The sequence below is a fragment of the Gorilla gorilla genome, chromosome 7 (genome assembly GCF_029281585.2).
Source record: "Gorilla gorilla gorilla isolate KB3781 chromosome 7, NHGRI_mGorGor1-v2.1_pri, whole genome shotgun sequence".
NCBI classification, from domain to species: Eukaryota; Metazoa; Chordata; class Mammalia; order Primates; family Hominidae; genus Gorilla; species Gorilla gorilla.
In genome coordinates, this window is record NC_073231.2 from 142,299,740 (window position 1) to 142,311,180 (window position 11,441).

The window sequence follows — 11,441 nt, forward strand, 5'->3', positions numbered from 1 at the left end:
AAGTTCTCATCTTTCGTAATCAGAACTACTTTATGAATGCCTTCTTCCTTTCTGTTTGTTGGCCACACCGAGGAGAAGAACCCAAAAAGACATTTAGCTCAGTCCTTGCTCATTGTTCTAGGGACAGGTATCCAAAGAGGGGACCTTAAAGATTTTGTTCAGCGTTATGCTGACCAGCTCACGAAGGCAATGGGGGAGAAACAAACACACACACACACACACACACACACACAACAGTGGCTAACATCAATGTACTTGGTACTCTTCTAAAAGCTTTGTAGCTATTATTTCATTCAAGAATTAAGACAGAAGTCTGGGTTGAATCAGAGAATGTGCATGATCCTTGCAGTAGGTTTCAGGGACTTCAAGTGGTGATGGAAGCAGGGTAGCTGGTGGGTTATTCAACTGGGAAAGAATGGAACTGGTACAGGAGCCATGCCATGCCTGGCTGATTTCTTACCTTTTAAAAGATGTCTTATGATTTCAGGACTTGGTGTGCTTTCAAATATGGTATTTTATGTAATAGTGACAAAACTCTACCCACCACACATGACATATGAGGTTCAGCAGAAATACATTTAAACCATGTAATACATTGGCCCTTATAAAACACGTGAGTTAGGGGCACCAAACCCCTGTGTAGTCAAGAATCCACATATAGCTTGACTTCCCAAAAACTCAGCTACTAATAGCCTACCATTGACTGGAAGCCTTACTGATAGCATAAATAGTTAAGTTTTTTTTATGTTATATGTATTACATACTGTATTCTTACAATAATTAAGCTAGAGAAAAGAAAATGTTATTAAGAATATCATCAGGCTTTGGAAGGCCAAGGAGGGCGGATCTCCTGAGGTCAGGAGTTCAAGACCAGCTTGGCAAACATGGTGAAACCCCGTTTCTACTAAAAATACAAAAAATTAGCTGAGCGTGGTGGTGGGCACCTGTAATCCCAGCTACTCCAGAGGCTGAGGCAGGAGAATCACTTCAACCCAGGAGGCGAAGGTTGCAGTGAAGTAAGGTCACGCCACTGCACTCCAGCCTGGGCAACAGAGCAAGACTCCTCAAAAAAAAAATCATAAGGAAGAGAAAATAGATTTACTGTTTATTAAGTGGAAATGAATCATCATAAAGGTCTTCATCCTCATTGTCTTTCCACTGAATAGGCTGAGGAGGAGGGAGAGTAGGGGTTGGTCTTGCTGTCCCAGGTGTTGCAGAGTTGGAAGAGGTGGAGGAGGTGGAAGGGAAGGCAGGAGAGCCAAGCACACTTGGTGTAAATTTCATTGCAAAAAATACATGTATAACTTGACCCACGCCCTTCAAATTCAGGTTGTTTCAAGGTCAATTGTAATCTGTCCAAGGCCAACAAACTTGAAACTGATTGCCTTCACGTTCTTTCCCAGCCCCATTCCCTCAGTCATTCTGCTCCAGCCACACCAGATTTTTTGCCTTTTTTCATAAACATTCTTTCTTTTCAGGGCGCTTGCAGTAACTGCTTTCCTTGCTTAAAATGCTTGCACCTCAGATCTGGCATGGCTCTATCTCACACATCATTTATGCCATTTTCCTCATTGCCTTCTCGGGCTTCATTTTCCTCCATGGTATTCTAAATATTTATTTGATTAGTTTCCGTTTTTCTCAGGAGGACAAGGGCCATTTCTATTTTGAATATTGTATTTCCAGCACCTGAAAAATTCATAATGTTAAAGGAAGTGATTGCATGATGCATTGATAAGGGGTGAAACCCCAGCCTCAGTCATGCATCTACTGACATGGGCTTGGGAGCTTTCTTCAGGGCCTGGACTCCTGCTTACTTCTCCCCTTCTTCCCAATACAGCATTGTTCCTGGGCTTCCCCATACAAACAAATGAATCCTTTGAACTTTTGTTTCTTTTTTCCTTACAATGGACTTGTAAGATAAGAGCTCCTATTAATTCAATTTAGCAGCTTTTACCACCGAAGTTCAGAGATGCTAAGTGATTTGGCCAAGATCACACAAGGTTATCAGTGTAGGGCTGCTTCTCACCCAGGTCTACTTATAGTCTCCACTGATGGATGGCCTTTGTGGAATCTCTGCTGTGTTTCTACTTCCCAGAGGATGCTAATTCAGTTTAAACAACAAAACTTGGCAAGAATGCTTTTCACTGGTGTTACTGCAGCTCCTTAATCTATGACATGATCACTGATCATGTTACCCTACTGTAACCAGCGCTCCTTAATAAAATATGACTGTGGACCAAAAAGCTGGTCAAGGCTGGGAAGAAGGAAATTCCATAGATGATGTATTATTCCATTCTCACATTGCTATAATGAACTACATGAGCCTGGGTAATTTATAAAGAAAAGAGTTTTAATTGGCTCACGGTTCTGCAGGCTGTGTCGGAAGCATGGCTGGGGATGCCTCAGGAAACTTTCAAACATAGTGAAGGCAAAGAGAAAGCAGGCACATCCCACAAGCCTGGGGCAGAAGGAAGAGATGGAAGGAGGCAGTGCTACACACTTTTAGACAACCGGATCTTGTGAGAGCTCTATCCTGAGACAGCACTAAGGGGATGGTGCTAAATCATTAGAAACTGCCCCTCTGATTCAATCATCTCCCACCAAATCCCACCTCCAACACTAAAGATTATAATTCAACATGAGATTTGGGTGGGAACACAGAACCAAACTATATCAAATGAAAAACAAGAGGCCAGGCGTGATGGTCTCATGTCTGTAATCCTACCACTTTAGAAGGTCGAGGCAGGTGGATCACCTGAGGTTGGGAGTTCGAGGCCAGCCTGACCAGCATGGAGAAACTCCATTTTTACTAAATACAAAAAATTAGCCAGGAGTGGTGGCGGGCACCTGTAATCCCAGCTACTCGGGAGGCTGAGGTGGGAGAATTGCTTGAACATGGGAGGTGGAGATTGCAGTGAACTGAGGTTGCGCCACTGCACTCCAGCCTGAGCAACAAGAGTGAAATTCCATGTCAAAAAGCAAAAAAAGAAAGAAAAGGAAAAAGAAAGAAAAACAAGAGGCTCTGAAACACAATGACAGGCAGGCTGTCTACTCACGTTAACTTTTATATAGGTCACAAAGCAATTTTAATGACATGATTTCCTTTTTTACTCAGTTCCTCCCTAAAATGTTTTGAAGAAGGTGGGTGGAAAGGACGATGTGCATGTCGCAAATGATGGAGCTGAGAATCAGAGAAGGGCAGAGATGTATATAAGGTGTATTAGTCATGTTAAAAGAAAAACTTCAGCTGAATTAAATTTAAAGGAGTTTAATTGAGCAATGAATGATTCACAAATCTGGGCAGCCCCCAGGATCACAGCAGATTCAGACTCCAGGGATGCATCATTCTCAGAACAAATTTACAGACAAAATAAAGGTAAGTGACGTACAGAAATAGGAAGTGAGGTACAGAAACAGCTGGATTGGTTACAGCTCAGCTTTTGCCTTATTTCAACACAGTTTGAACAATTAGCAGTCTGTGAGTGGTTGAAATATGGCTTCTGGGATTGGCCAACACTCAGTTACAGGCATATACTCTTAAGTTAGATTTTCAATCTTGTCTGCCTATTAAGCTAGGTTACAGTTCATCCGCAATGAGTCAAATATAGAGTACAGAGTCCTTCTCAGGCCTCTGAGTTTGCTTTAACACTTATCTCAGGCTGCCATAACAAAATACCATAAACTAAGTGACTCAAACAACAAGAAATTTTCCTCACAGTTTCTGAGTGTTGAAAATCTAAGATCAAGGTGCCCATAGATTCAGTTTCCTGGTAAGAGCTCTCTTCCTTGCCTGTAGACAGTCATCTTCTCTGTCCCCATGTGAACGGAGCACCTGCTGTCTCTTCCTCTTCTTCTCAGGACACTAACCCAATCATGAGGGACCTGTCCTCATGACTTCAACTAAACATAGCAATCTCCCAGCAATCCCATCTCTAAATACCATCATCTTGTGGATTAGAGCTTCAATTATGAATTATTGTGGGAGGCATAATTCAGTCTGTAATATAAGGCTTCACCACCAGTGAACAGGAATCAAAGATAGGTAGGTAAATTTATCCTGAAAGACCAAAACTTGTTCCATTAGCCATCACCCTATTATCTCAAATGAAACTTGAGATTGGGAAGCTATCAGTTAAATAACTCACTCCTTGAGATGTCTGACAGAAAGAGGACCTGATGTGTACCCAATCTCACTCTTTACTCTGTTGCCTCATGCTGTTTCCCTTAACCATTAAGCAGATGGATAGCAGGTGTTGGAACATGATTTTCCCCTTTGCCACCTATGATTGTCATTAAGTCTGTGCACCAGATGTGTCCAGGTTTCTGCTCCTTCTGGGCACATGATGTAATGAACTTCTCCTCCCTTAAATGTTGGGTATAGCCATGTGACTTCCTTTGATTAATGAGATTTGAACAGAAGTGGAGCTTGTCTCTTGCATGCAGAAACCTTAAAAGTGAGTGTGTGATTGAATCGAATTATTTCTCCTGATGCAGGGATAGTAAAGGCCTTCAGGCCCAGCCTTGTACTCACCCTCACCCCTACCATCTCATTCTAAATGTGGAGCTTGGTGAGAAATACACATGAGTCATGTAAGCCCTCTGAGATGTGGGCTGGTGCAAAACCACTGAGAGAACCACTGAGCTAGGTGAATCAGAAAGAGGCAGAGAGAACAGCTTGAGCATCCGCAGAAGGGAGGGTGTTGGGGTGGCTGGAAGCTGCCTAAAATTGCCAGAACATGAAGTGGGAGGTGGGGAACTCAGGCAGTTATTGATTTTGCAGGAAAAATGTATACTACACTTCTCACATTTCCCTCAAGAGCAAAAAACTTCTACTTCTTGGGAAGAAAAACAGGATTCATCTGCCAAGTGACGCTGGGACAAAGAACCATACAATTGCAGCTCAGTCCCCAGTGGGTTCTCTCTCTTTCTTCCATGAAGGGGGCAGGGCAGGCTTGCTCTGTCTGTCATGTGGCAAGCAGTCTGCCTTCATTGGCTGACACCAGTGTCAGCTCTGCCTGAGACTGGGTGGAGAGGGTTGAGGAACTGGTCAAATATTGAAGAAAAAAACTGATGTTAGAGAATAATAAAGCTGATAATAGATATCCATATCTCTCACTTGTTTTCAAAACTTGGGATACAAAGGAAAGATATTATATGTCTACACACCCAAATCTCATCAGTTAGCAAGAGGAGAGACCACCTGATGGGCCAAGCATGGAGTGAAAGATTCCAGGCTGTATTTGAAAAATCCGCAAGAGAACAGGAAAATGATTCCTACAACAATGTAGAGTTTGTGCAAAAGACACTTCTTCCAAATTATGTCAGCATCATTGAGTTACTATACCTAATAATAATAATGACTGTTATAATCATAACAATGAAAATAATAATAATATCATATTTTATTTAACAGTTTAATGCTAGTGTACAAAACCTAGTCAGAGGCACAGACCAATAGATGGTATTGGGAAGATTACCAGAATATTGCTAGATATTATGCATTATCACAGTATTACAGACTTAGAGGAAACTATAGCTGGCTTTAAAGTGTCAGTGGAACCTATGAGTAATTCCAACACTAGAGGGTGGGGACACCAAAGGGAGGCTAAAGGAAGGAGGAGCTAATAATTATGCATGATCTTTATTTTCTTAGTTTTTCCATCAACTGGTCATCAGTTTCCTTTATACTTGTGGCTGTCAAAATAGGATCAAGACAGTCATGCTAGATAGATTTGTGACTTCTAAACCCAGATTTTCATTAACATTTGACCGGGTTATACTCTCTCAGTGTTCATACATGAGTTTGAAAATACACTTTCCATAATGCTCACCTCATTATCATTATTAAAGTGTGAAAAAGATTTAATTCTTAGCATGAGATCAAAGTGGGAATATGCCACGGTTGTGCTTACTGCTTTGGAAAAATAATGCTAAATTAGTGTTTTACATTAGAACTGCTCTATTCTTCTGTAGTGACCAGATTATAAAGTTCTAGAGTTGTGCTCTTTAATCTGGTTGACACATATGGACATTGACAATTTCAACTGTGGCTAGTCCAAGGGAGATGTGTTAAGTATAAAATACACACTGAGGAAAAACTCAGGCTGCACTTGCACAGATAAACAGGCAGAGTCCAGCACAGAAGCCTCTTGTTCTTTGTTTGATTAGCGGGCTTCCAGGAAAAAGTTTCCTTCCCTTTTCAAACATGTACACAATGGGCTCCGTGGGAACTTGCATGCGAGGAGGGGGGCTTACCTAAAACAAATGCACAGTTATACAAACAAGAGAAGTGGCACTCCGTGCTTGCCTAGAGACATACTCACAACCACATAGATAAGGGGGAGTTGTGCAGACAGCTTTTCAGGTAAGAGAAATTACTCTAACAGCTACAGAGATGAAAGGAGTTTCTTATAAAAGCTTTTGAATTCCAGGGTAAAAATGGCACCCAGTTGGGCTCCCCTCTCCACTGTGAAGAGCTTTTTCCTTTTGCTTATTAAACTTTCTCTCAAACCTCACCCTTTGTGTCCACCCTCCTTAATTCTCTTGGTCATGAGTTGACGAGTTTGGATAACATCTTAGACAATGAGACTGGTGACGCTGACCTGTTTCCGTAACATTTAATATATGGATATTTTGAGTTAAATACAATATGCTAGTGAAAATTTACTTTTTATTTTTTTACTTTTTAAAAATATGGCTGTTAGAAAATTTAAAATTATTTACGTGGCTATAGGAGAGAAAAATAATACCTTTTTTTCACTCATCTCAAGGTTCATGGCTGACACCCCTATAACCAAAGATGAATTAACAGGAGAAAAACATAACACATTTATTTAACCAAAGTTTTAGGTGACACAGAAGCCTTCAGAAATGAAGACCTAATGACGCATGAAAAACTTATTTTTATTCTTAGGTTTGATGAAGAATAGACAACTGTTTATAAGCATGATTGAATAAAAGAGTGTGGTCTAACAATAATAAACTGAGGGAAGTCAGCAAGGCTTGTTGTTTTCAGGTTTTTATTGGCCTGTGTCTTTATTCCTTCCCTCTGGGTATAGAGGGGGAATGTTTCAGGTGAAAGTCTTATGGTCTTATGACCAGCTTTCAGGGGAGGAAGGTCAGGTAATTCCTTCATGGCGAGCTCTCAGAAAGAAGGGTGGGAGAAGGTCAGAGAATGACATCTACTGTGCCACATTTTGAGGTAGTGTCTCTTAGCCCCAACATGGCTCACAGAAATATTTATATATTCTCTTAAATAGCACTGTTCTAAAGTGGAAATATTTTATTCTGAAAAGATTTTAAACATCATGTCTGTCTACTTAGACATTGCCAGTTTGCCAGAATTCTAAAGCACTGTCTTTCAGTAAGATACCAATAGGATGAGTCCATGGTGATGACACTCTTCCCCTGACGACCAGGATGAAGGAAAACTAGGAGCCCTGCCCATGTTTAACCAGGTCCTCACCTGTCCTTCCTTAGGAAAACTGGCACCACAAAACAATCCACCTTGGAGAACATCAGGACTCACGCCTGGATGATGATCCTTAGTAATAACTACGTCAAAATCCACAAGAATCTGAGCTCTTATGGTCATCATTTCTCCACAGATATGTGCCTCCTTACTGCTCTGAAAATCCCTATTTTATCACCACTTCCTTTCACTATCTTTCCAAATGTTTGCACTTTACTATCTGAAAAGCTTAACCTATCGTTAGCAAAGCTCTTTGCTCTAAGGAAATCTGCTTCTTTTTGGAGGGCACTGTTTTCCCTGCAGCTTTCTCAACAATGTCTGTTTTCTCTTCCACGCCCCTAGTACCACTGAATGAGGACTTGAAGGAAGTTAATTCCTTATTCTGCATGTTACACTCCAAGGCTAGCTCCCCCTACAAGTACCACTTCTTTCAAAAGCCACCCAGGTTTATAGCTCCTGTCATCACATTGTACTGCTCACTCTTCTTCTTTGATGTGGTCACCACTCTAACAACCAGTTCACTCCTCTCATTCTCTGAAGATTTCAGCACAAGGTTCTCTGCCCCTCTTTTCCACATTGCTCTTACCTTAATTTTTGGCGATTCCAGTATCCACATAGGTAGTGTAGACCTGACTTTTCGTGAACTTCATCTCTTCATTTGCAACAAGGGAATGTCATGGTCATACCCAAGCCCTATCATTATTTAACTTAACAATTTTCATAATCTCAATATCAAGCATCCCACTTTCTGACCATAGCCTCTATCCTTCCAACTCCCTTATGGTAATAACAAGTTGTAAAAGTGTTTGATCTCACCAGGTCTCAAAATTATTTACGCAATCACCTTTACTCTATCCTTCACTCCTTTTATGTCCTTACTTTCCTCTCATCCAACATGAAGTAAATGGAATATCTTGCATATTCTCCATTTCATCACTTCTTGTTTTATTCATTGTATTGACTCAAAAATGCAATTACTTTTACGCTTTAACAACCATATTTTGAGAACCCAATGTCATAATATAATGGGCTATGCATCTCCTGATATCATTATGCTACTTAATTTTAATGGCAACCTGAAGGCAGTTGGAGGTAGATATTGACATTTCCTTGAGCTCCCAAGACAACATGAAGTTGCATTTGCTTCTTTACTTGCTCTTTCTTTGTCCTCTCCCCATTATGGCTTTCACCAACCTGAGATATATGAGCTCTTGAAAAGTAGTGACAAGTCCTTCTATGTTTACATTCCAGCAACTAACAGATAGCCTGGAACATATTCAGTGTTTAAGTTTTCTTGAATGTGTTGGGTTCCAAAAAAGCAGGATTAATTTCTGTAGATCTCCTAAATACACAAAATTATCCTCCATTGTTTTTCTACAAATTCCCAGAGTCATCTATCATAAAATTCTAGTACTTAAAGGGACTTCAAAAATAATCTAGCACAACCATTTTATTTCCCAAATCAGAACATGAGATACCATAGAAGAAACAAGAGAAAGTGAAATATTTTACACATTACATCTTTTGTTATTCTAGTGAATTCTATGTCTGTACTGTCAGAAAAATAATATTCATACTAAAACAAGAGCTTATTTAATTTTGTTAAAACCATGCTGATCAGGTGAATTCTGAGTAGAATATCTGATTTCAAATTTTGACTATCTCTCATTCTGTATGATAATGAATTTACTCCTTTGGAATCATTTTACTCATCTGTGAAATGAGAATGATGTTATTTGTATCATCAGTACCTTATTGAACTATGCTACACATAATAAAGGTAAATAATTGAGAACAACTGGCTTGATTCATGTGGTCAACACATAACAGATCCTGTCTCCTCTTCCATTATCTCACCCTCATTCACTTTCTCCTTTCTCCTCTGTTTCTAATTCCCTCCCTTTATCAGACTTGCCAGCTTTCCCCAGGTTAACAAAAAGTCATTGTATATGATGTATTGAGATTATACAAGGAAAACAAAACTTCTAATAATCATTTCACATTCCAGCAAGTGACTTATAAAACAGATGCCAAGATTCAAGCTCAGAAAAATATTCAGCTGGCAAATGCAAAGAAAGAAAATGTAATATTGAGGTCAATAAATTCTGCTTTACAAATGAAAATATGCCTTTAAAACTCATTTAATATTTACAAAATTTGTTTATATAGGACTCAAATTCTGCCACACAATAATGAAGAATTCATTGATTTCCAATTTTGATTAAATAATATATATATAAAAGAATATGTGTACAATAAAGAGAAATGGCTGTTGCTATTCCTGAACTTGATCTTGAAGGAATGACAGTAACCCAGGGACTATACTAAGAATAGAAATAAATTGATAGCTCCCACTATCTTGTAGAGAACTAAAGAAATTGTATATCTGCATGTGCCTGTTTGCACACACAAAGGTGCATGTGTTTAGTATATTCATTCTTGCTCTTTTCTCTTTTCATGGCATTGTCTAGCTACACTATACATTTTCCAATGATACATTGCTTAGCCCAAGTTTTGACATAGCTAATTTTGCAAGATTCTCATCAGTCCCTAATTAACAATATTTTTTTCTCTTTGCTTTTTCTTCCCAACATCTATTGCTCTTAAAGTTTCCATTAAGCAAAAAAGAAAATAATTTTGCAGTTGCTGCCAGGTATTTGTTCTCCAAAGCAATGTCCTCCTGGAAATTCTTAGTCCTCTTCTTTCTTTTGCTTTATGGTCACACCCTTCAAGGCCACCTTGCAAATTTCTTTTTTAGGAAGCTTGTTTCATAATCTTCCAACTGCTGTGGCCTTCATTTGATCTACTGTGGTGGTTATTTCCTTATATGTTTTGATTTGGGTTGCAGAACTTAAATTCATATGTAAATTGTCCTTGAATCATGAAGCTTTAGATACATTTCTGGCATGCATACTTTTCCTTGAGGTCTTCCACTAATATTCAATTTGACTTTGTCTCCTCCTGTGTAAGAAATTTCTTACAAAGGACTTTATCATCTCCTCCTGTGTAAGAAATAACAACTCGGTTATTTCTAACTTACAGGATCTTTCTCATCCTAGCTTGTAGTAAATGTTTGCCTGTCTATTTTACATGTTTATGTTTGTATGTCTAATTTGCACTAAACTTTAAGTTGTTTGAGAGGCGAACCAAGCCTTATAGACAGTAGCTTAAAGTGAAAAATGCAGCCAAACTAAAACCAGAAAACTCAATTTTGAGTTTTGATTCAGTCACTCATCATGATTCTAGATACTCACACTTTATTAGGGCCTTGTTTCCCTTTTTAGAAAATGAAGGTATTTCTGTTAGTCTTGCTAAACCATGTCCCTTCACTAACACCTTCTGCCCTAGTGGAGAACAGTAATGCTCTTAAGCTTGGCAAATTTCCTTCTGACCCAGGAGATTTGTACATAATGAATCCTTATTTCAGGAACACCATTTCCAGAACATTCTGTCCAGAATATTTCAAGAACATTATCACCTGTTGGCCTAGTTATCAGTCTTATTCACCATTAAAAATCTCAGTTCATGAAAAGCCTTTCCTAACTTCCTTCACTGGGTTAACAGGCCCTTTTATATAGGAATTTTAGCAGGTGTAATTCTATTTTACAGAACTTTTCCAGTTTATGTGAACATTTGATTTACGTTTTCTTTTAAAAAATTACTGCATGTGTGTTCAACATCATATCCTCAAAACCTAGCCCAATTCCAGGCACATAGTATTGACTCAATAAGTATTTATTAAGTGATTAGTTAAGAGTGAAATAGGACAGTTCATAAAACAACATATTATAAACTGGGAAAGTCCCTAAAATGTAAAATTTGTTATGATTCATTTTTGAATCATTTGCATTAAAAAGAATATTTATCCAAGAATTCATACAAAATAAAATGCATATTTTCTATCCCTAAATTTTCTAATCTATGGGCTGTCTGGTAGCTAGAAGTTGGTCTTTTAGTTCATCCAAGTAAC